At 41.0% G+C, this 23,327-nt stretch overlaps 1 long non-coding RNA gene across 1 annotated transcript in view; it reads left to right on the forward strand.

The window, feature by feature from the left end:
* The window catches only part of LOC107521614, a 157,250-nt gene that overhangs the window by 124,351 nt on the left and 9,572 nt on the right, over positions 1-23,327 (forward strand). The window contains exon 7 of the long non-coding RNA XR_004950119.1: positions 208-302. This is a non-coding gene — a long non-coding RNA (uncharacterized LOC107521614). The remainder of the gene's footprint in view (positions 1-207; positions 303-23,327) is intronic.

Below are 23,327 nucleotides of genomic sequence, written 5' to 3' on the forward strand. Positions count from 1 at the left end.
TTCTTAAAGGAAGGGTATTGGATAAACTAACTCTTGTCTTGGGGACTCTTTCTTCTCTTTCCCCCCAAACTCAATCTCTTTCTCCCCAGACATCCTTTCTTAAGCACTCTATTCTGACATGCAACAAGTCATGGGAATAAGAAAGAACAGGCTGGAAGAAAACAATCTTCTTGCTCATAGCAATTGAGCGTTTTTTTTTTTTTCCAGTGTTCTGGTTCCAGGGAAGGGAGTTGGAAGATTAAACCCTGGAGTCTTCCCCATTCGGAGAGCAGCAGCTTGGTTTCTGGTGGCTACAGAAGCAGGTAGGAAAAGAATGATTCTTGCCTTTTGTTTTTCAGAAAATATAATTTTAAGGAAAAATTGGATGTTAAATGTCAGTATATTGAGCATGGTAGATCACCAAATGATTTAAATAATATGATTTCTGCCTGTAACCCACCACAGACTAATGAGAATTGATTCTACTATCGTAGAACCTGTTCCATGATTTCTTTTGCGGGGAGAGTATGCCTTGCGTTGTCCAATATAACAGCCATTGCAGTCTGCGCCAGGAAGAAACTTATGTCTCAATGAATTAGACAGCATATGTGTTCTCTGGATTTTCACTTGTAGTATGCGTGTTTATATATGTATGTGTTCCATCCTCTAGACACACAATCACCTTTGTTAAGCACACTCACAAAAACAGATGGTGCTCTGACCTGAAGACAGGAGGCCCCCTCCGATGCATTGTTTTATTCTCGGTTTTTCAGGAGCCTATCAATTGACTTCTTGTAGACAGCACCATTAAGTTTTTTAAAAGTAGATTATTAGGAGTCTGAGAAATATTGAGTAGATGTCAGTTATATTCGTATCAGTTACATGTTCACTCTGTGGGTTGCAAAAAGACACTTTTATGTATTTTGGGGTCATGCACTTCTTTATAAGGGATATAACTTAGTAAAATGACATAAGAGACCATAAAGTGAACATGATGAGCTGTTAGAGTTTGTCATAATCAGATTCCAAGTGTTCTAAAAGTAAAATAGGATGCATGTGTGATAGAAGGAAGTAATAAAGGCAATATGGAAAAGAACAAAATGAAGTTTTATGAGAATTTTCAGGTCACTTTTAAAAGCAAACTAAGTTTGTGAGTCAGCAACCAGAGAATTCATTCTCAGAGAAAATATTTGTGAATTGTGTCATTACATCACTTTTGAAAATGACCAAATAGTGAGGTTATCTATTATTTGCCTTTGAAGGTGGGGGGTGGGGGAGGGGTGGCGTAGAGAGAGAAAACCTTCTGTGTTCTGGGCACTGTACTAGGCCTTAGACTATAAATATCATGCTGAACTTCCTCTCCAGTGACATTTGCCTACCTCCTGTTAGTGTCACCAACAAAAAGACAAACACAGAGTTTTAGTGTAATTACTGTAAATGAGACTCCTAAGGTGGCCTTGTTACCTAAACCACTTGGGTACCAGCTTACTGGAAAAATATATATTGTCTTCCAGTTGGAAATGACATCCTGTTGAAAATAAACAGTACCTCCCAAGCTTCCTTGAATTCCATTTCTCTGAGGGCAAGGAATAGTGGAACACTACTGTTAAGTTTGGGTCCTGTTTGTGAGTCCTCAGTTCCCTGGGTGAGAGCGAGGTGCCGGTCCCTGACTGGTAGCCTGGCCTGGAGCCACAAAGTCTGTAAGGCAGGAGCAATGCCTTCTCTGCTCTGCTCTCTCCCGAAACCCCCGTGGGAATAAGTGCTGGGGTGGGAGTGGGCAGGTATCTCTAGGTATCTCTCCCAGGGAACCGTCTTTTTCATTTTCGATCAGGACTGAACCTCCTTGCAAGTTAGCCCTGGGCCCTTTCCTTTCTCCTCCAGCTGGCCCCTCGGCTAATTTGAGGCAGACTAGAGATGAGGTTAATAGATAGACATGTCACCGCATTACCAGTAAATGCTCTTCCTTTTCACTTCTTCCCTACAGCTGCTTCTTCTCTTGGTTGATATAAATAACACCATGCCCCACTCTGGACAATGTCTGAGTTTGGTTTGTCATTGTCCCTTACCTCTGCATGTCTTCCAGTTCTGGTGAGAAATGCTACCATAGGTAAAATAACAAAGCAGAGGATGAAACCTACAACACCACCACCATGAAAATAATAATAGCACCTAACATTGGTGACAACTGGCTATGTGCCAGGCACTGTGCTAAAAGCGTTACATACCTGATCTCATTGATTCTTTATAGATCCCTTTGAGGTAGGGACTACTGGTATCCCCATTATACAGACAAAGAAGTTGAATCTTAGCTATTTATCTGCTGCTGGTGATTAACATCTAAGTGCCTGACTCCAAAGCATTCAACCACAGCCTGGGATGAGAACAACAATCAAGTTTAGCTTGAACACTGGCCTGGTTGAAAGAAGACTATATGAACTCACGAGGAGGATGCTTAGGCAGATGCCTTTCTAGACCTCTTAGCATCCCCACTCTTCCACACTGCCTCTGGAAAGGTCTGCCGAAGACCACCAGGGAGACCAAAGGGCTGGCCCTGCTGCCTGTGGCTTCTCTCTGCAAGTGGTCTGTCATACTTCCCTTTGAGGTCTGGCAGCCTACATTTATCTCGGACTTTGTTTATAAGCAAGGGCCATGCATCCTGTTCCGTCCTTGCTATTTGGGGCTGACTTTAATTCTAAAGGACCATATGTTCTGCTTCTACTGTGCTGGTGTTTTGGAGACAGAGTGCAGCCTTAAAAGGAGTCAGAGAGTGTCCATAACCTGTTCTTTTCCTTTCCTTGACTTTCAGCTAATCTATCCCCAAGAGCCTACCTGCAAACAAGAGGAGTTCTCCTTAGGGACGGTCTCTATTTTATTAATCATCACTCCTAATACCTGTTTGAAACTGCTCTGAGGAAGTTTGGAAAGCTCGTAGTTTGTTTATCCTTGGGCTTCACAATTTATAAGTCATGTCATAGGCTCGTTTCTGAGATGGTATTCTCACTTCTTGAAACCCTTCCTGTTTTCATCCTATAGGCAAACTTTTCTGTAATATGAATCTTGTCTCACAAGACTAGGGAAGGGCTCATGTCAGCCCCACACCAAGACCATTGGATGGTCCTTTGGTTAACTTGAGCAGTGTAACAAAATCCCAGTCCCTTAGACTTCTTACGAACTATCTTTATTGTGTGACTTGGCAAGAAATTAGTGAAGTATCACCTTCTTTGAAATTTGCCTATTTCCAGTTTTAAAAGGTTTCCTCGTCTTGCATTATAATTATTTGAAGAGAATGAGAGACTCGGAGGTTTGAGACAACAAAAAAGAAGGGGACTAATATTAATCAAGTACCTTCTATATGCCGGGTACTCTACCAGCCTCTTTACAAAGATGCAACATTTAATCCTGACAGAATCTGGCAGAGTAGAAAGGCCCATTTACAGTCGAAGAAGCTAAGTTAGAAAAAGTTAAGCATGATGAAGGTGGACTGCAAACATGGGGCAGAATTCAAAGTGTGGGTTGTTTCCCTTATTCCATGCTGCCTCCACTAGGTCACATGGTATATAAACCCCTTCCCAGTGGACAGAGTGTGCTCAGATGGTTCATCGTATTTAATCTTCACGATCCTGGGATTGAGATATGTGGCATCTATCTGGTAGTTGAGAAAACCAAAGCTCAGTGAGTGCTGCTTGTTTTTTGAAATCAATTCCTATTAAGGCTTGATAGTTTCCTACTCATCCCAAAGATAGCCGACTTCCTGGGGAAATGACGTACACATGCAAAAATTTAAGTCCCAAGATTTGAATCCCTAATCAACAGTAATCCATTTTTATCACTTTTGATTTTTCAAACCATGATCTTAGCAATATGTGTTTATTTACTTTAGGTTTCTCACATGATTTTATTTCATAGACACAGGTCAATGTCAATAAAATGACATACTTGTCATTTATGCTGACAGAGTTTTTGGTCCTGTTACGCGGGTCAATTCCTTATTATTGAGCATTCGACATGGTTCAAAGCATACAACTTCACTCTTTTCTTTTTGGTTTCCTTTTGGGAGGGTATGTTCGCCAAAGAGGAAATTACCGAGTCAAATAGTATGACAATTTTTTTAGCTGTTATAACAGATTTCCAGATTGTTTTCCTCAGAATCCTCACAGTCACTAGCAACAAACACAAGAACTTGTTACCTTGCAGTTCCAGTCTGGCCTGCTCTTCATTGAGCTGAATTCATTTATAGTTCTCCTCTTGAAAAGTTTTGGGGATACTGATCTTTGAGTGTCTTTCTTCCCATTACTGAGCCTTCTAACTGAGAACTGACACTGAGCAAGCTAACTGCAGTAACTGCCTCCAGTCAGTGTAATGGAGACTCAAAATGCCAGGTTGTATGGCCCAGTGAAGTTGAAGAGGATGATAACAGGTATGGAATTAGTTGAAAAGTAAAGAGAAATAGGTAAAGAACCCAGAATAAACAAGTAGGTCAGAGAGGTAATAGAGGATATGGAAAAATAAGCCTTTTAAGATTCATGAAATGAAGACTCAGATATGAAATAGTTATTCATTGATTGATTTATGCAGTAACCAGCCTCCAGGGTGGCCCCTAATGATCCCTGTCTTCTGACACTGGTACCCTGTGTAGTCTCCTCCCACATTCTGTCAGGGTTGGTCTGTGTGTCCAGTAGAATACAGGAGAAGTGATGGTATGCTATTACAGACTTCTGATATTAGGTTATGAAACATGTTGTGGCTTCCATTTTGGTCACTTTCTCCTTCTCTTGAATAACTTGCTCCAGAGGAAACCCACTTCCATGTCATGAATAGCATTCTAGCGAGGCCCGTGTGATGAAGAACATGATGGTGGCAGCATGAATCCCAAGTCACACCTCTGCCAGGAAACCTGTCCCATCTGCTCGACTCTTATTCCCTATTAGACCATGACTAGATATCAGTTAATCTGTAGAATAAAACACTCCAAAAATAGTGGCTGAAAATAATAATGGTTTATTTCTCACAGTTCTTGGGGCTGAGTAGTTATGCTAGTTTTTCCTGGGCCTACTCATGTGACTGTGGTCAGCTGCAGATTAACAAGGTGACATGCTCATGTCTAGGGCCTCAAATAGGACTGGATGGAATAGCTGGATTGGCTGGGACTCTCCATGTGGTCTTTCATTGTGGGCTTTATCACAGTGTGGTATTCTCAGTGTACCAGAAGGACAAGAATAGAAGCAGGCAGGCCTTTGAGGTCTGGACTTGAAAGTTGCAGAACATCACTTCTGCCACATTCTATTGGACAAAGCAAGTAAAAAGGCAGCCGTGATTCGAAGAGTGGGAGGAATAAGCTCTGCCTCTTAATGAGAATATTTGTAAATAGCGTGTGGTCATTTTTAATCTATAAAGTCTACCCTCGGACCACACGTATTTAAATTCTTCCCATATGTAAAATATACTCTTCCATCCCACAACCCCCGAAGTCTCATTCAATGAGCATATCAAGCTCAAGGTCCAGGATCTTGTGATCTGTATCTGGTTCAGACAAAGATAAGGTTTCTCGTGTGTAGCAACTCTTCAACCAGAGATCCAGGTTGCTTTCAACCTAGCAAGTCCTGGGCTCTGTTTATTTCATCCAAACTCTGCTTATAAACTAAAAGATATACCCAACATACAAGTTCAAAACAGAGACATAGTAACCATTCAAAATTAGAGTAATAGGAGGCAAGAAAAGTAATTGGTCCATGGCAATTCTGTAATCTGTCTGGGCACATATCTGGTTCTCCTATTCAAGTATGTAGTGTTCCTTGATTAGAGTCTATTTCTGTCTTGACTCAACCCTCTGAGTTCTCGGTTCTGTCTTCTGAGATATCTTTTCTTTTTGAAAATAAGTAGTTTATATTTGCAGCTAAGCTGCTTTCTCATCCTGCATCTCATCTCATCATTGTGACTATAGAAAGTTGGGAGCCTAGGGGTCTCCTGTCATTTTAAACTATACTTCATTCCAATAGAACGCCTTGAAAAACTATATGGGTTTTCTGTGTATCTCATTATTCTTCAATCCATTAGACAAAATGTACATCCACAATTCTTTCTCTACATTAGTGCTGCCTAATTGGAATACAATGCAAGCAGCAAATGTGAACCACATATGTATGTTTTTTAATTCTAAGAGCCACAATTTAAATAATAGTAAAAAGAAGCAGGTGAAAGTAATTCTAATATGTTTTGGTTAATTCAATATATCCAAACTATCATTTTAACAAGTACTCAGTATAAAAATTTAAATATTTTACATTTTTTATACTAGGTTTTTGAAATCCAGGGTATATTTTACACTTATAGGACATCTTTATTCAGGCTAACCACATTTCAGGTGCCCGAGAGTGACGCGTGGCTGGTAACTGCCGTTACTATGTTGGGCAGCCCCGCTTGATTACCCAGAACTATTTTGGGATTAGATTACAAATCTTTGAAAGGCTTTTGTCCAGTTGAGAGGGTCTATTCAGCACTTTCTGAAGTCTTTTAGAGGTCTTAATAAAGCATCTTATACTCACATCCTTTATTCATCTTTACCCTGAGACCATTTCTTACCTTTGAGAATCCTTTGCCAGCTGGAGAGAGTGGACATGAGAAACAGTTTTACTTTCCAACCCAGCAAATCCTAAACCTTTCAATTTCCTCTAAATTCTGCCTGCGAACTCAGTGTTTCCTGCTTTACCCCATCCATCTCTCTTCTTGTACCTTACTATACAAAGCTAAAAAATCCATCGGTGCTTCCATCAACCTGCCTGGAAATCTCTTTAGCCAGGCCCACAGATTTATTAGATATATTTTTTACCTTACAAATTACTGCAGATGACAGTTTTGCTGATTGTTTCAGCAAAGCAAGTGTTGCTTTTTTTCCCAGCCTCCAGGAACGATTTCCTCTCTGCTCTTCCAGCCTCTGCCCAACATCTGGTACCAAAGGCACTACCACATGTTGTAAGTTTTTGTGATGACAGCACCCTCTGACCAACTTCTCTTGTTTGCTCATTGTAGAATAACAAATGACCCTAAAACTTAGTGACTTAAAACAACAATTTATTATTTCTCATGATTCTGCGAGTTGATGAGCTAGTTTCATCACTGGTATTGCCTAGGCTTATTCATGCAGCTTCCCTCGGCTTGAAGATCAGTTAGGGGCTGAGTTTGGCTGAGACAGCTGGGCCTCTCTCTCTTCTTAGGCTTGTTCATCCTTAAGGAGGCTAGACTTTCTCGCATGGTGGCAGCAGCATTCGAAGGGTACAAAGTTCAATGTCTAAGAATTTACGAAGCCTCTGCTAATCTCATATCTGCTGATTGTATTGGCCAAAGTAAGCTCATGACCTAGCCCAGGGTCAGTATGAGAGGAAACTAATTGCACAAGAGCATGGGTCCTGGGAGGCATGACTGGTTGGAGTATAACTAGTGTAAATCTACCACACTGTCTCTTATAGGTATCTTATGGATTATATAGGTGATTTATACATAAAGCACTTTTTAGCCTAGTAATACTGCTCTGATTCTGTCCAAAGTCTCACAGGCAGATATTGGAATTTGGTTCTAAAGCTGATTTTACTTTACATTTGGAAAAACCCATCTATGCTTGTTCTAGTCAGGCTCTAACTAGAACTCCAGTTGAACAGATGGGACAGGATATATTATGTGTCGGACATTGTGCAAAAAGCTTCAGCTGTGTCATCTCATTTCATCCTCAAAGCAGTCCATTTCCCAGATGAGGAAATGAAGCACAGAGAAACCACTCAACAGCCCAAGGTCATGGAGCAAATAAGAGTTAAAGTCAAGGCCCAAACCCAGGCAGCCTGGCCATGAGGGCCATGTTCATAATCATTGTCCCACAACCAGCTATATACTGCAGGGAAGGCAGAGGAGAGAATGAAAGCAGGGGAGAACAAGGCCTGGAGTGCGGAAGAAAGCAGGGCAGCATTCCCGAGTCTGAGTATGCTCTTTTCAAATGTTTGATCCTTTGGGTTTTCTGTATGAACTGTTTTTCTAGGACCCTTTCCTCTGGCAACTAGCTTGCCCAATCGGGTCCGATGTACAGGAAGGCATTTTTCTCCACTTGATCTCACTTGATTCTTATACCTGAACTGAGATTGTTCAATTGGAAATACTCTCATGTGTTGTGGAAATAATGGCTTGATGATCCTGAACGCTGGCCAGAGAGCATGCTGTGCCTCACAAAACCTTGGCAGGGCTCCTGCCATGCTGGTGTTGGACACACAGGTCCCAGCAGAAAATAGTCACTCTGGTTCTGCTGCTGCCACATCAAAATGTATGATATGTGAACGCGCCAACTTTGCAGGGTGAGAAAAAGAAGCAGCTCGCATTCACAATGGTGTCTTTTAAAATCTGCTGAAATGTTGCTGGAGTTGTACTCTAAAGGGTTTTGGCAGTTACACATTTTGGGAAGCGATGGGGAAATGTTAAAGATATAAACTAAGGTGGAAGCAGTACAACGTAGTGTGAACGTTAAGAGAAACGTTTTGAATGGGCAAGATCCATGCCACGCAAATGGTGTTGGATTAGTTTTTGTTTGTATGAACACAGAAAGGCCTGGGTAATTAATGTGTCTTCAGTTAACAGAGGAAGAAGATTTATGAGGTTAAAGAAACATGGAGGCCATAGAGAATGCTGTATATACATTGATGGGTGTGAGTCACACACTTAAGCACCCTGAATTGGAAGCCTATACAGTGAGTGATGAAGTCAGCTGTTTCTAGGTTAATTTCTATTGCAAGTGTCAACAGTTTCAGAAGTGTTGGCCTAAATTAGGAAGCAATTTTTTCTTTGATGTTACAGGGGTTTTTGCCACAGATCCTTATGGGAAACTTGGTAGCTTATCAGAGTGGCTTGTTATTAAGGAGGCTTGTGCTCTCAAGAGCTTCCTTTTTCCTCCTTCATAGCATACATAATTTCTTCCACCCAGAAACTGTAATAATTTGGCTTTAGAAACATGCCAGGTTCTAAATAAGAAATTGGGAACAGAAATTTAGAATCTCTCCATGCCTTGTTCCCTTCTGCCTTAAGCTCTCCTCGTTTGTTTGCATCATTTTTAGTAAACAGCCTTTTGGACATTTCTAGCAGGAAGCATTCTAGAGCATTAGCTATGATTTATCCTGTGTAATTTCAGCACTTGCACTTGATAGGAGCCATTTATTCCCACATCGTTGGTTTCATGATGGCGCACCTCAGATTAGGCTGTGTTCTCTGTGCTATATTTCTCCAGTTCAGATTCCTAGTGTATTTAAGAAACCTTTACTTTTTTTACTTGTAGCTAATTATATCCACATTTGTAAAGGGGAAAGTCATGTGGCCCAAGCAAAATACTGTTTTTAATTAAATGACCTCCTTTCCAGTGAGGTTTTTACGACTGAAATAATAAAGGTTTTGTCTGTTTGTTCCTTGGCTTTGGAGGGTGAGACTCATTCTTCATGTGCCACAAAATGGAGTGTGACTGTTCTGAAGCAGTGTGTGGTTGGTGGTTCCTGTCCGATTCTGTGGGCCCAGCTGGAGCTGTATTACCAGATAGCAGGAAGCATCTCTGATTTGATTCACCAGAGAAAGAAGAAGCCAATACGAGAAGTAGACAGGGTTAAAGGAAAAGTTGGCATTTCTAGTCAGGTCAGATTTTCCTGAGCTGGAATGTTAGCTGCTGAAGAATGAAGCCGGGAACTGCCACTCACTCACATTTTCGTCCCAGCAGGACTCTCAAAAGCACTTTTTGTTTCTCTAGATAAAGATTTATTAAGATGCTGAGGAGGACAGAGTAGGCTAAAATTACCCAGATTAGTTTTCGAGTGTTTTTATTTAGATTTAGACAGCAGCTGCCTGTCCTTTTAATTGAGCCGTTCAAATTGTAGCTGAGAAGCCACACAGCCAATGGGAGGGCACCACACCTCTTGTTCCTCTTCAGGTCCCACGGCTTAAACCAGGCTCAGGTTGTGGAGCACTGTCTCTGGGCAAATTCAAGGGATGAATCATTCTTCTAGTGGCTGACCATGCCTTTGCATTTCAGATCTCTAGCAGGGACAGAGCCCCTATTAAGAGGCAGGGTTGGATGGTGTTTTGTTGGTTGGTCTTGAGAGAGCTTAGAAAGGCTTTTTGTCCCTAAGTTGCCATCATCCCATTAAGGAGTTACTTTTTTTTATGTTAAAACATACTTTTATTTAAAAAATGCTTATCGTTTGTACCATAACATAAATAGCTTACTTTTCCAATTTTTATATGAATTGGCTACATTGAGATCCATTCTTTCTCATAACAAACTGGGCACCTTGGATAGAAAGGAAGGGGGCTCACAGGTCAAGGACAAAGACAAAGAAGTTGTCTAGAATAGAGGATGTCAGGCCTGGATGGTGGCTGAGGAAGTGCTCCTGGCAATCAGTGTGTGGCTTCTCAGTGCCAGTGATTCTCAAATAGGTACCCACAGCCACAACCTCTCTCCAGAGTCTCAAATTCATATTTATTATTTCCCTTTGGATATTTCCATCTAAAGTCCAGTGGGTGCCTTAAATGTAGCATGTTCAAAACTGATTCCATCTTCTTTTTTTTGTCCCAACTCGTACCTTCTCTTCCTCTCCAAGTCTTCTGAACTCTCGCGCTTTCCCTGCACAGTCAGCAGTCCTGAAAATTTCAACTCATCCGTTTCTCTTTCACATCTCCACTGCTCCTCACTTCTCTCTGACTCTCAGCTTCTTCACACAGACTACTTTAATGGTCTTTTGATTGGTCTTTCTGGCTCTGTCTCTCTCCTTACTTTATTTCCTCCTTCCCACCACTGCCAAAGTTAACTTTCTAAACACAAATCTTATCATTCTCCCATAAACTCTAAACACTACAGTATGCAGAGCCCACCTCAGTCTGACCATTCCACCTATTTCGCCTCCTGGCCACACCGAAACATGGGCCGTAGTGGCTTTGCTTATGCTCCTTCCTCTGCATTAAATGACCTTTTCCTATCCTTCCTGCTCTCGCCATTTCATCAAACCTCATGTAAATATCACCTCCTCTACGATGCTCTCTCCAGCTCCCCTAGGCCACCCCGAGCCCTATAGACAGAGCTGCTCCTGTTTAGCATGGTGACCCCACACAGGAAGTGCTCCGTTAATGTTCATTGCTGAATGAGGGGAGATGCTGATTGAAAAAGAGCTCCAAGAGATGACAGTAGGTACGGGAGAGAGAAGAGAAAATAATGAACACCAAATTAAAACAGCAAATGAAAAACTCATTTACAACCATCAGACTGCAAAAGATGAAAAAGACTCATAATGCCCAGTATTGAGAGTCAGGAAGGAACACGGGCAGTTTTATTTCTTGCTGGAAAGATGGGATATTAGTAGACACATGCCGGAGGAAAATTTTGATAGGATGCATCAAAGCCCTTAAAAGGATGATGGGATTTTACATTTGTATGTATTAAACTTAGTTATTTGCTCTTCTTTAAAAAGATGATGGGATTTGACCCAACAATTCCATTTTGAAGAATTCATCTTAAGTGAATAATCTGACAAGGATTCGGTGATGTTTATATAAAGATCCTTGTTTCTATAACCAATAACCCAGTGACATCTAAAATATCTAACCACAGACCATTGATTAAATAAACCACAGCACATTTTTATCCTGGATTATTAAACAGCCATTAAAAATGATCTGTTTCTGGGATCTTTGCAAGTTAAGTTTTTATTTTCTTACTTTGTTTACAATGTAGTTGTCCTATCTTTGACCAGGAAACACACAGATAAAGAAAGTAAAGTTAGTTTTACTTACTAAAAATGATAATTTGGATATATACTTATTAACATGAAAGAATAATATGTATGATCTATTGTAGAGTGAAAAAAGTTATAATAATATATGCATACTATAATCTCACTTCAAAATATTAGCACAGAAAAAATCTCAAGGAATATGTACTATCATGTCAACTGCGCTCATTCCCAGGTGGTGGTATTCTTTACATTTTTCTGCATTTTTGAATTTTTTGAACCACTCAGGAATTAGTTGTATAATGAGACACACACACACACACACACACACACACACACTCACTCACTCACTCACTCACTCTGCTATTTAGGAGATAGAGCGAAGAGAGCAGAAAGCAGCAGTGCAGCTAGCTCACCTTGACTACCGGTTCTCAGCTTCGCAGTAGCCTCAGGGCAGCCTGGCCAGTGGGCATTTAGGGCAACAGGAAGGCATATGTGTCCCTTACCGTTTCTTTTAATACCCAAGCTAGCCAAGAATCCATTGGAGGATATCTGGAAGACACTAGGAGCTAAATCAGCTCGTGACCCTGAATAATTCATGGCCATAGACCTTTTCAAAATTCTACTACAGGGGAAAATAATTTTAAAAAGTCTCCCTATCAGGAATCCCAGCCTGGCTGAGCTAAAACCTAGCAGGGAAGTTGACAGTAGCTTCGAAAGCTGACAGCCTCTGCTCTTTCCACCTCCCTTCCTTTCCCCACCAGCAGATTTTAGTTCATCATGTGCCTGCTGATTTCTAGTTCAATTAGAAGTACTCCAAGTGAGTATTTGTTGAAAATACCACCCAGGGGAGGCCACAAGGGGTAGGCTGGACATTACTTGGTGACGATGCTTAATGCAGGATCTAGGGAGTGTGGCAACAATATTTGCTTCTGGTTCATTCCCCAAACTCACATGATGGCTAGGTCATTCATCTGGACCAGGCAGGAAGTCAAGAGACACTACTTATTTGATGCTGGAAAACAGGGCTACTCTCCCTCTAAGCTGCTTCGTGCAGCTTGAAAAACAGCCTGAGCCCTTGACCAGCCCATGAGGGTCACCTCATCCTTCCTACTCCTTATCCTACATTGTGACCACTTGGGCTCCTGGAGCCAATTTCTCCCCTCTCTAGCCCCTTAGCCCTTCCTATGGCTGGTTCAATAACCAGAGGGCCTGAGCACTGAGGTGGACAGGAGAGCGCCCAGCCTGCTCTGTGCTCACAGCTGCATCTCCTGCTGCTCTGTGACCCAAGCCAGCCCTGCCTTGTGCTCCCCACAAAGTCCTTCCCCCATTTCATGCCTCTTTAGTGCTCCCTGCCCATGACCACCCAAACTCATCAATCAGGAGGCCCCAGAGCCCAGCACTGGCAGCAGTTTAGCCAGAGTCTGTCCCCAGAGCAAATTGTTTGGGAGCTCTGCCAGCTTCCAAAGAAAATCTGCTTTGTGAACAGGGGAAGAAGCCTCCTTTATACTTTCTGCTAATCACGTTATTCACATAAGAGAGCTCCCGTGTTCCTTCCTTTCCCACAAGTCCTCATCCTCAAGCCCCTGCTTGTCCAGGAGCCTTGAGGAGACAAGAGCAAAGAAGTGAGCAGGTGGGGAACGACTGTCCAAAATATGCAGGAAAAAGTAAAATACATGTTCTAAAAACTGGTTCAATTTTTCAAAAGGCTAAGGTATTTTACTAAACATTTTTTTCTCAGAGCAGAGGGAAAAAACGATCTAGCCTTGGCTGGAAAGTTTATTATAGCCCATTATGAACCCTTCTCCCCCTTTTACAAAACAAATAGTAGTATGAGTTATGTCTTAAAAAGCAAACTATAATTAACATCTCTTGACTACAAGGCTGATTTCTCTGTGATGTTTCTAAGCTGGGTCGATTTTCTCTGCCTTGACTTGTTTTTTCACTTTTGGCCTTTCTCTCTCCTCCCATTTTCTTTCTATTCAAACCCTTGGTCTTTTCTTCTTTCTTTCCTTCCTAGCATTCTCTGTCTCAAAAGTGAATAGAGGCTAACAGTTCAAGTATGACAATGAACGAATGAGACTTTTATGTTTAAAAAAAAAAATTGTTTTTTAAAAAAATGAAGCTTGGATGAGGGACATCCCTCTTGATTATGTTCCCTTTTCATCAGATTTGGCTCGAAATGACAAATTCTAATGAAAAAACGAATCACTCTAGAAGGACAAAGATTTGCCACCAATAACAATACCTACGTGTCTATATATTTTAAACAGCCCTGAGGACATTCCCGACAGGGATGGTCCAGAATTACTTTGTGAAAACAGCACTGTTGCAGGCAGGAAGAGCATGCAGAGCGGCCATTTTGGCAGCTCGTGTTTCACTTGGGCGTTATCAGTTCAGAAAAAGTGAATGCTTTTTATTTTAATCAGTCTTTTTGCTACGTAGGGAGGCTGTGGGCACTGACATTTATTGCGTGTGTTCTATAATGTGCTAGACTCATTTTATGAGCATTTTATGTGCACTGTCTCATTTAATTCTCCCAGCAACTCAGTAAGCTGAGGCTTTGAAAGGCAGGTACTTGACCAAGGTAACACAGCTAAGGAATAGCAGACCCAGGTTTAGACCCACTTTTCTGACTCCAGGGCCTATTTACCAACTCACTAACTTGAGGCAGGTCACTCGTTCTTTGTATTCCTAACGCGTGGTCGTTTAGAGCATCAAATAAGATATCACCCGAAAGCATGTCAGAAACTGCTCAGCCTTAAACAAATGAGTGTTCATGCCTTTCTTTGTGTGGCCGTTTCTCTTTAACTCTTGGTATTCCTATTACTTACATATATATACCTTTTTCCCTCCAGGAACTTGTTTCTCTGGTTCCCCCACCCCCACACGGAATACTATTTATGATTTCTAAAAGAAATCCAAGAATATTTTATCACTGTAGGTTTTGCCCCAGCCAATGACTTTTTTTTGTAGATGTTTCTCACTTGCCTCATAAAAGAGGCTCTGTGGAATCATTTATCGTTGACGTACTCACCACACGCATCATACATTAGTTTCTTTGTGACCCTTATGAGAAATCTCAGTACATACATGTATGACATCATGCGTTCTCCGGCTGCATCAGCTATGCCTGGTAATGGGTCTCATCCAGAACTGAGAAGTCTGCCCTCCCTTCAGGGTGTCGACCTCCATGGCCAGCTCCTGATGGATCCATCTTTGCTGCCTTCTTTACTTTTCCTCTTTCCCGCAGGAATTTGTGATGACAATATTATCTCTGACCTTTCTATGTACGTGCCCTGCTCTGTGCCTCCTCTTCCCCTGTCTACTTTGGACCCTCTTGAGACTGGATCTTCTTTTTCTCCTCACCTCCTCTGCGACCCACAACCCAGAAAGCTGATAGCAAAGACCATTAACTTAGCTGCTTTATTCACCAGCAACTCTCGTCTCGAGTACCTCTGAGTAAGCCCACTACTTTCCAGCCTTCTCCCAGGTGTCTATTTCCAGGAAAATGTATTAAATGAGAAATGAAAAAACATTAAATAAATAAATAAATAAGAAACTGATGTTCCTCAAACAGAATAGAGGCAGAGGCAGATTTTGAGAGTCACTAACAATGTTTGGTCTTAACTACAGTTTTTTGCTCATAACCTTGGTGGCAATTTTAGTACCAGCTTTTGAAAGTATCATACAAGCCAGTGACCATGAACTATCATGAAGAGGAAGGAAATTCTGATAACATAAATAACAGCTTTGATCATGAAAATTCTTCAGGGTTAGGTGAAGTATTAGGATGACCCATTTCAAATTGTGAAGGTCCGTGGTCGTTACAGGGAAATACAAACACCTTTCATCGGTTGTAGGACGCACTGCTCGACAAGGCATCAATGCTCATAATAGATAAATGTAAGAGATTCGGGAATCCCAGTATGATACCATTTTATAGATGGAAAAACCGAAACAGGAAGAAGTTAAGTTTCTTAGGAGGGAAAATTTTGGCTAAAAGCTAGGATTAATATGGTAGTTCTTATAATTAAATGATAAATTCAATATACATATTTTATTCTTCTACTCTTCTGATAGTACTTCACAGTGTATATACACACAGGAATCGTCTGATCCTTTCCAATACATTAGACCTTTTCAATACAAGACTAGAAATGAAGAACATTGAATTTAGGATTTTGCCTCTATGATGAGCTCAGTCACTGAAGTCTAGCCATGCTGTCTTTCTAGTTCCTCATCCGTAAGGCGTTGTCATGGGGCGGGGGATATGAATGGATAATAATTCTGCATACTAAGGTGCTGTGGCAATTTAATTAATATTTATAAAGCACTTGGAGATCCTCAGATGAAAGGTGATCTTCCAGAGAACAGTTTTCATATGATCCCTCCCGTGTTCCTGCTCCAGATTTTGGACCAAAGTAAAGGTTTACCTAGAGTCTGGGAAGCTCTGCCACCAGAATTATGATGAAGAGTGTAGACATTAAGCTTGTCACCCCTTGTGCAGAGTGATGGTTTATTTCGGGTTGCTGAAACACTGCTGCAAATCACTGTGTCCCCAGGAGACAATGTCATATCATCCATCAAGCCTGCCACTGGAGAATTTTCTGCCTCAGCAACTTCTTGTTCTTAAAGCTGGCCCATGCAAGGAAGTCACACCTCTTCCTGATAGTTAAAAAGCGCTAAAGTCTTCAGGGTACAGCACAAATTGGTGGGTTCTAGTAGCCATGGAGGAGGGAAACTGAGAGAAAGAACAGCCTTTATGCAACCCCCCCCCCTTTAGCCCCTCATTTCTGGAACTGACCTAACTCTGCTCATGTGACCAGAATAGAAGAAAAGCAAAAGTTGGGAATCAGGAATGAGGCAACTGCAGCTGGCATTGAGAGGGCTCTTCTTGCTGCCACAATGTCCTGAGATTGACTACAGCAACTCTGACCACTGAGCACCATGAAGGCCTGCCCCTCCCCAGCACTGGGAACTGATGTGTGTAGGAAAAGGGGCCATTCGCAGGCAAATGGGCAGGCACTCTGCTTGTACTCTCTCAAAGTCAGGAGTTTCCAGTCTAGTTCAGCTCCAACAAATATAGTGGCTGGATGAGTGGTGATCTCAAAGTGTCCCTACAGGATCATCTGCCCCATAGTCACCTGAAGAATGTCCTGAATTTGGGGGCCTGGGTCTCCTCATCTTAACATGCTCCTCAGGTTACTCTGAGTTGGCACGATCCCCTGAACCACACGAGTCTTGATGGAAAGTTCTATCTCAATCATCAAAGAGGCTGGATGTTCTGACTTCCTGAGAAGAAAGGAACCATCCTTATCAGCTGGCACTTTAGGTGGCTGCCACCTCTTTTGAGAAAGTGTCATGTAAATTACCAATCAGAGAATACTGAAGAACTGATTCCTTTGGCCATTCTTCTCAGCCAAAATTGACAGTTCTGCCAAATATTCAATACTTACTAAGAATACCCTGTGTCGGACTGTTCTGTGTAATGGCTGCTTTGGCTTTACAATGTAGTCTGCATGTCAGAGGCTCAGACAGAAGTCCTTATGTTCCGAGGGAACCTGGCCCTCATTTAAGTAGTGTTCCTAGCTACTTGAATTTATAATTTTAAATAAAGGAGGATTTGTCCATCATTGAGAGTTTCTCTAATAACCAAGAGTCAGGTCTGGGTACCGGTCAGTTAAAATAGCTTTGTCTTTGACCCGGGCTTAGCCGAACTGAAGCTCTGCGTTACCGCACTTCAGTTGATTCTCCTCCTTACTCATTTATTTCCATCTGGGCCCTGGCATCTTCCCAGCTGAGGATGGTCTCTCCTCTCTAATTCCATTTGGAGGGAAGAGGTAGTTAAGCTTTCTCAGCTCCCATGTCAGGGGGAGCTTAGGCTGATGGAGCACTAAGCCACTGTGGGATATTGGGGAAGTTATACATACAACCTCTTTGAGCCTCAGTGGCTTTATCTGTGTATACAAGAATAAATCTTACTTTGCCGAGATTAAATTAAATGATATATATTAAGTGTCCTACCGTATACCTGCTCATAGAAGAAGCTCAATATGTGATGTAATGTCACCATTGTCATCTCTAGGCTCCTGGATTGCCTCTCCCACATATCTCTCCCTGGTCATCCAATCCTGGATGCAGCCAGTACTGACAACAGACTCCCAAGCAGAATGTAGTTGGACAGAAACAGGGGATTAGTTAAAGCTCTCCGCCTCCCAGCATATTCTTCAAAAGTGATTCCTTGCAACAATTTTAAGGATAAAATGTTAATAATAATAGTTATTAAGGCTACAATGACAAGAGGAGAGAATGCAATATGAGATACAAGATAGGTAGGAAGGGTACTCCATTGTTATGTTTTGTTTTTTACCCTGTTTCTTCTTCCCTTAACCACAGCAGAGTTTTCACACGCATATCCTTAGTCCCTGACTCTCTGGTGCAACCATGGTTGTGTCCCCGCCCCCATCCAAGAACCCTATTATGCCTCTTTTCCTAGCTTTTGCTACAAGGTAGAAATAAAACCACTCTACACACTCTCTCTCCATCCCTTTCTTCAGTGGTTCAGTTCTGCCCCTTGGTCCCAAATTCCAAGGTGCTCCACCCCACCTCTGTTCCCACAGCTCTGCCTTCGTCCCTGTTTCTGAGTGCTACTTCTGGGACATACCTCAGCCGCTTCTGCGACTCAGACCTGCCTACCTCTCACTAGGCCCTTGCCCAGAAGGAGAGCCTCTGTTCTCTTCCACCTTTCAATGCACACTGCCTAACTGCCTAAATTTCAACATATCTGCTACTCAAATTCCCCATAGCTGTACTTCACCTACCTCTTGGGCACCCCCTTCTAGAACCACTGGTGCCCCCATTTGTTGAGACCCTGTATGGAACTATCCATTCTCCCTGGACAGTATCTTGGACTGGCAGAATACCCACTGTCATCTGGGCCTGTCTCCCACAACCTGTCTTTCCCCTTGATAATAAATTTACTCCTCCTTACTTCATGGTCTTCATAGTGTCCAGCTCTAGGCAGGACATCAACCAACAGTTTGGAGTAGGCAGCCACCGGTGCAGAGATCATCTTCAGGAGACAGGGCATCTGAACTGCTACTGATATTTCCAAGGAGACCCAACCACTGGCTACTTGAATAGCTGTGTCGAGAAAAATCACTAGAGAGACTATATTTTTACTATTAAAATAGCATAAAATCTCTTGACCTAGAACCTAGCCAATAAAGTTTAAATATGAAGTAAAGCCGGCTAGTACAAATAGAATGTAAGAAGCTTTAGAAAAGCAGAGCTTTAAGCTTAAGAAGGCTGAGATGCTGCAAAGTAGCTGCTATTGTAATGCAAAGCAATGCAGGCTGGAAGGAGCATTTTCCAGCCCTCTGGGAGGTTCTGATCTGATCACCACTTCGAAACATTGGGGCAGATTGACTGCTGTGCATCTACATCTTCTGGCCCTGTGCAGGGCTGGTCTGGGGAGAGGGAAATGTGCTTACACAGGTGAGGGGGAACCTGGAAGATTCTCCTTTTGCCAAAGATTTGCCCACTGTTCAACCTCGTGCCTTGAATTCCCTCCACTAAGGACTAAACTTAGCTACTGTGTATCCCCAAACCCCTTCCTTTTTAAAAGGAAAAATGTGTTCCTTTGAGTTAAATAATAAATTTACTCAACTCACGTAGATTCTCCATGTGCAGAGATTGTTTTTAGGTCCATCCGGGCAATTAGATGTAAGTCAAGTCTATTTGCTTTGGGGACCAGAAAGAGGATGGAATGCAGGCATGCTTTGATTTAGGTATCCACTGGGGAATACCGCTCTGGAATAGAGAGACTAGAGGGGAGCTGGAACAGTCAGAAGCCAACACAAACAAAATGGCACCTTCAGATACCTTCAGAAGGGAGCAAAGTGAGGTGTGTGTGTCTTTGAAAGTGGGATAAAGGAGTGAACTACTAATTTCCATTTGTCTATATTCACAAGCCTTTAAATCCCTGTCATCTTTGGTGTGTAAAAAAAAAAAAAATGAAGTGTTTGTGCTTCTCTCAATACAGGCAAAATGGACTGATTTTTTTTGTCTCAGATAAATATGAAAAGCTGTGGGCTTAGAACTCCTTGTGTTTATTTTTTGATGGCACTTAGAATAAAATGTTCCAAATTTAACATTTAAAAAGGAACAAATAACCCATTATGTAAATGGTATTATGAGATGGAGAGTCCCTGGGCAAAGGAAGATAAATGTATTTATAATTGCGTTTTAATCTTCTCCACTGGAGACAATTCCTTGTTTATTTTAACCTGATGCCATTTTTTGAGTCAAGAAATGGTGATTTCAATCTAGAACTGGTCAAGCTAGCTAATCAATTGCCTTAACTATAATTTTGCCTCCAAATTGTAATGTTACTTACAATTTTCATTATCATTACAGATGGATGTTGTGTTATAAAAGACTGAATGATGAGCTTTGTTGCATACTGTAATTATTATTTTTGTTACGAGAAATGCCTAAAATTTGGAACTCAGAAATGACAGAGACAATTAAGGAAACAATCTATAGTTGATATACTCCTCCCTCTAAATTACATTTTCCAGTGGTTTATTTATAAAAGTTGACCAATCTAGTTTAACTTTTTCTATACATGCATGGCTGTAACTCGCCCCTGAGGAGTTTGCTGGCAGTCAGGCTAGGAACCTTAATGAGTTTTCCAATCCAGACCAGCTGGAATCAAAGCTGCAAGTACTCTTTTCTGTGCAAAGAATGCACTGCTTGTCACATTGATATAAAAATTCTTAATGAAGCATTAATACAAAGTGTTTATTCTTTGTGTAGTTATTACAGAGGGCAATAAGAATGTAGAAATATAGCGGTTTGAGAGAGATTAAATTGTATTTTCTCTGTCATAGCTCTCAACTGTTGGTAGAAATGATAGAATCTCTCAAATTTTATTCAGTTACCCAGCCCTGATCCTGAACGAAGTTGAGTTTCCCTTCCCTTTCCATATGACCCAATTACAAAGCCTCCAGTTACACCATTGTTAGTGCGCAGAGGCAAACTCACTTCATCTTCTGCAAAGTAATGGCCTGAAATATAATCCTGCTGTAAGATTAATGTGAAGCCACTGTTATTCCAGTCACAGCCATGCTTGCAATTAAAGACCATTCTCCAGATGTGAGCTGGTTTTCCAGTAGATCCTGATGTGATAGCTCACAGATAGCTCACTGCCTCACCTTGCTCTTTGAATAGGGGTGATGGGTAACTCTACAGTCCTTCCTCCCCAGTTCCTGTATCTAACCGTTAAGCCCTATTGTCCTTCCAAGCATACTGAGGCCATGAAATTCCTGAACATATGTGTCTAAGCTTAGGAGTTTCTCTTGGACAAGTATAGCATAAAAACAAGGACAGTTCATCTGTGTAAGAGAAAAAGGTCATTTCAGCATGTTCCAGCTAACTTTTTTTTTTTTTAATTATTCATTTTACAATTTATTACTGTGGTAACTCTTATGAGCAGATCCCACACACAGATGAGCTGGTGTGCAGATTGGGTATTTTTGTTGACTTTTAGATGTTCAGCTTATTGTTGTTTCAAGGGGAGAAATCTGAGGACGTCTCTTACTCCACCATGTTTCTGACATCACTCTCCAGCTAACTTCTTGTAAAATAGGGTTTACAAGAAAAAGGAATTTGAAAGTTCAAAGAGACATGACTTCCATGAAGCTCTTCCCCATGGAGTTAGATGAAGCACTGTGTCAAAGCTTTATTTGAAAATTGAGTTTTCTTTAATACTCTGCAGAGTATACCATAAAGGTACACTGTAGTAAGAATAATTTATCTCATCTCATGATATAAGAATAGATAATATTTTTAAATTGAAGGGTAAAGAGAAAGATAAACTTGATGTAGACTACCATCTCTGGCACCCCATCAGTAAAAGGGTCATGGGGCAGCAAAAAAGTATACTAGACTCCAGCTAGTCCACTTTCTTGTTAAGTAGTTATAAAATCTTGGGTAAGAAGTTTACATTCCCTGAGCCTCATTTATAGCTCTGTCTGGTGGGGATAAGTATACCAGTACTCTCAGTGGCTACCTCCCAGGAGTATAGAAAACATATAGAAAACATATATAAAACTGTTTCACATACTGTACTAAATAGTATTTGTTATAGTGGTGGTCAGTCTTCTTTTTGTAATTAATATTTCTCTGATATAATCTAAAAAAATAATTTCCTGGTGACCCTCCTCATTTCTGAGGTCTGGTGCCTTTTCGCCCACTTTGGGAAATTTTAACCATTACAAATCAAAATGATACAAACCTCACTCCCAAGTATTAACTGACTTCCTGGCAGAGATGTTGCTAGGAGAGCTGGATTATCTTACTGATACCAGATATCTTATTGTTTTCTCTTGAGTGGCTGTGGCTATTTGGTTATAGCTCTCCCATCATGGAAAACACTTCCAAGATATAGACCCACGGCTTACCCATCTTCACCCTGGGCCCCTGGCATTGTAACTGCCATGTGGGAAGCTTAATACATATTATGAAATGATCAGGTCTTATTTCAACCTAGAATTCTCTCTCTACTTTACTTTAACTCATTAAGATACATTTGTAAAAGGCAGAAGTGATATTTATATGCCATAAATGTTTATCTTTGGACAAATTATATTTTTGGTAGAATCTGGTTTAAGCCTGCCTATTTACATAGACCTTTCTCCGAGCAGTGCAGAGAACTCACTTAACAGGCAATTCAAAATGTGGAATATAGAATGAATACTTTTAAATGCAGTATCATTTAAAATGTACCAGGATTAAAGGTCATTTAAATGACTCATCTGTGGAAATATAAAGTGAAAAGATGACATTCTTAATTTAGCTATTGCTTAGGTTTGTTCTTTAGAAGAATTTTAAAAGTGACTTAAATATACTTCATACTGATTTATCCAAGACTACTCATCAAACAAAAATGGATTCTTATATAAAATATCTTCCAAATTCCAGAAAATAATCTGCTCTTAACCTAAAAAAATTTAGGTTATGAATGACATGCAAACAGTATAGTTTTTAGTTGCTTATTTTATATGTGGTTATCTTTATATGAAGACAAATCCAGAGTGCAGCAAGAAGAGTGAAATAAAATGATGAGCAATTTAAACTTAGCCTTTGCAAATGGGCTTTTTTCTCAATTAGCTTTGTCATTTAGGTTTCTGTCCATCATATTGCTGTCGTAAAACCCTGCAGCACCATGTTTCAGGAGTAGTAACGTGAGGAGCATGTCTGTTTCCCTTCTATGTTTTTAGAAAAGGCTCCAGGAAATGGAGTATGATTTTAAATTCCAGTCATATGTATCTGCCCCTCAGCATCATCATAAAATCGTGGATTTGACAAATTTGCACAAGTGTGCCCACTTGGGAATTTGCAAAAAGAATTAATGCTGCACTTCCTCCTGGATTGAAAAAAATGTTCAATGCTAGAAATTTCTTCAGTAACTACAGCAAATTATATTTGGCCTGGAGGACCCAGACCAAAAAGAAATCTTACTTTGGGCAAAGTTCAAATATAATAGAAATTAAAAATGGAACACTTAATATAAAATTTTATGTACAATACTTCAGCAGCCTG

The sequence above is a fragment of the Rousettus aegyptiacus genome, unplaced genomic scaffold (genome assembly GCF_014176215.1).
Source record: "Rousettus aegyptiacus isolate mRouAeg1 unplaced genomic scaffold, mRouAeg1.p scaffold_m13_p_3, whole genome shotgun sequence".
NCBI lineage: Eukaryota > Metazoa > Chordata > Mammalia > Chiroptera > Pteropodidae > Rousettus > Rousettus aegyptiacus.